This window comes from Miscanthus floridulus, chromosome 17, assembly GCF_019320115.1.
Source record: "Miscanthus floridulus cultivar M001 chromosome 17, ASM1932011v1, whole genome shotgun sequence".
NCBI lineage: Eukaryota > Viridiplantae > Streptophyta > Magnoliopsida > Poales > Poaceae > Miscanthus > Miscanthus floridulus.
The window spans coordinates 2692378-2695259 of NC_089596.1; positions in this window are offsets into that span (position 1 = coordinate 2692378).

Genomic DNA, 2882 nt, shown 5'->3' on the forward strand with positions numbered 1-2882 from the left:
ATCGGGATAGTCTCTGACTACTGGCACATCATGAACTGTCTTCTCCTCTTTTTGTGATTCTAAACTTGCTTTAAGGGCACATAGGATAGAGGTGGACTTTCCAGACTGGGGTTCACATCTAATGACTTGGCCTGATGGGTGGGTTACTTGGACGTATCTAGGTGAACATGATATGATACCTTGGTGAATGGTTAACCAATCCATACCTAGGATGACATCTAGGCTAGTGGAAGGTAAAAGGGTTAGGTCGGCTTTAAAGACAAGACCCTCAATGGTAAGACTCACTCCCTTACAGATGTGGGTGCATTTTAGGTCTCCTAACGGTGAACTGGTGATGATAGGCTTTTCACGTGGGGTTACAGGCAGGTCATGCTCTCGTGTAAACTTGGATGATATATATGAACAAGTTGCTCCAGAGTCAAATAGAACTGATGCAGTATTGCCATTAACTAAAAACATACCGTACACAATGTCAGGGGCAGTCTATGCTTCCTTAGTGTCCAGATGGTTGAGACGTCCACGAGTAGCAGATCCCTTAAACTGAGACTTCTGAGCAGCTGAGTTTTGAGGGCACTCAGCGGCTTTGTGACCCGGTTGGCCACAAGCGAAGCAGGTGAAAGGCGCACCGCCTGTAGGGGTTGGCATGGGTGCCTTCTAGTTTCTAGTGCTTGGTGTGGATCAGTTCTGTGCTGGGCGTTCATTCGCTAAGCAGGGACGGTTGGAACAGTCCTGAGTGTTGCGGTCCTGAGCATAACGGTCTCGGGTGTAACAATCCTGAGCAGGGCGGGAGTATTTGGCGTTGTAGCCTCCACTACCCCTACTCGATCTAGGGTTGTCATCCTTGTTGTGGTGAGAGTGCTCCCTAGAGGGTGCATCTCTGCGGAACCTCTTGCGATCACGTCCATGGAAGGACTCCTCAGGCTTACGCTTCCTCTCCCTATACTCTTCTCTAGCTTCAGCATGGTCCTTCTCAATCTAGATGCAGCGATCCACCAGAGCACGTAATGTGTTACTCTCAATACCGCCAAACTTCAGCTTGATGTGTGGGTTAAGTCCCTTGCGATAATAGTACAGCTTCTCCTTCTCAGAGTTCACAACATAGGGAGGTGCATAGCGGAGAAGGTTGGTGAAACAAGTAGTGTACTCAGTCACCCTGTCCTTTCCCATCTTGATGTTGTAGAACTCCTCAGCTTTGGCCTCCATGACACCCTTGGGAATGTGGTACTCAGTGAATGCTTCAGCGAACTCATCCCACGAGATGTTGGCAGGGTCCTCATGGGAGTCACTGAAACTGTCCCACCAGGCACGTGCTGCACCCGTGAGCTGGTGTGTGGCTGCTCCAATACACTCATCATCAGTGAAAGTAGTGAGATCAAGCTTCTTCTCCATCTCCTTGAGCCAGTCATCGGCTACAAGCAGGTCAGGGTCGGTGCCATCATAGGTAGGTGGCCTTAGCTTTAGAAATCCTTCTGGCTTCCTTTGGAAGTCATTCTGCTGACCTCCCTAGCGATGGTTCGCTCCTTCAACAAGAGCTACAAGAAGCTGGGTCTATTGTGCCATCACTTCTACCAGGTTCGGTGGTGGTGGTGGTGGAATGTTCTCCTCTAGCGGTGGAGTATTCTCCAGGTGGAAGGGTATCCCTCCATGTCCACGGCCACGGCCATGGCCACGGTTGTTGCCACCATGTCCCCCATTTGGTTCAATTGGTTTAGGGGTGGGCGCATGTCCACGGTTCATTAGGCGATTAGATCGGTGGTTCGGCATCTGCAACACGGATCATAGAGAATTTAGTGCTTGTGCCAAAAGTGCTTATAATTCAATATGATTACATGATTTTTGACGATTTAAAGAAAAACATTTACACTATCCAACACTCATTACAAAGAAGCAATAAGATCCATAAGATGCAATAAGATCCAAAACATTCATTACATGGGTTTTATTACATAGCATCATCTCCAGTAGCTACACTTAAAGACGTGCGAGAATCGTACTACGCATAATGTCTCATAATACATCTCATAAGGGGTACATCATGGGGTACAACTTACAAAAGCTACTGACATGACTCATGACCACGCAGGGTCATTCTACTCTAACTCGTATACCGCAGCTGGGATACGACTGTTCTTGATCTCGATCTCCTCATCAGACTTGTGAAGTCAGGACACGTACTTCAAGGCCTCGGCGAGCTCCTCAGTAGGCTTTATCGCAGAACCGACCAATTTATAAGAGTACAGGTACAATGGCAGCCCGCAAGCGGTCGCACTGTCATACTTGAACTCATATAAACCCGGTAGTCCGTCGAGTACCACGACGGGTCTCGATAAATGATTTACAACAACCAAGATCGTACAGGATTCAACATACATGCCACATATTACATAAAGTTCACAGATACATTTCATCATCAGAGTACGAATAAAAGTTATTACAAACCGAGTTTGATAGAATAAAGCGGAAGCAATTAAGTTCGAAAATAAAGTTTCCAACATAGTTTGATACAGTGCCAAGTAGGATCACGGTCCACAAAAGCAAGGATAGGAATTAATAAAGAAGCCTGCCCAAGGCTTACTCCTCATCCACGGCGGGATAGAAGCAACTCTTGCAATAACCGTGATACACAGTGCCATCTGCAACAATGGAAAAAAAACCCTGAGTACGAGAAGGTACTCAGCTAGACTTACCCGTCATGAACCAGAAATAAATTGACTCCAAGGATTATGCAAGGCTGTATAAGTGGACGTAACTTGACAACATTTTGCATAAAGGCAATTGACTCATCGTATAATTATGATTCCTTTATTAAGTTAATTATAACTATCCATTTCTAGATTAGCAACTATCCTGTGCCAAACATGTGGTATATCAATTTAAAAGCA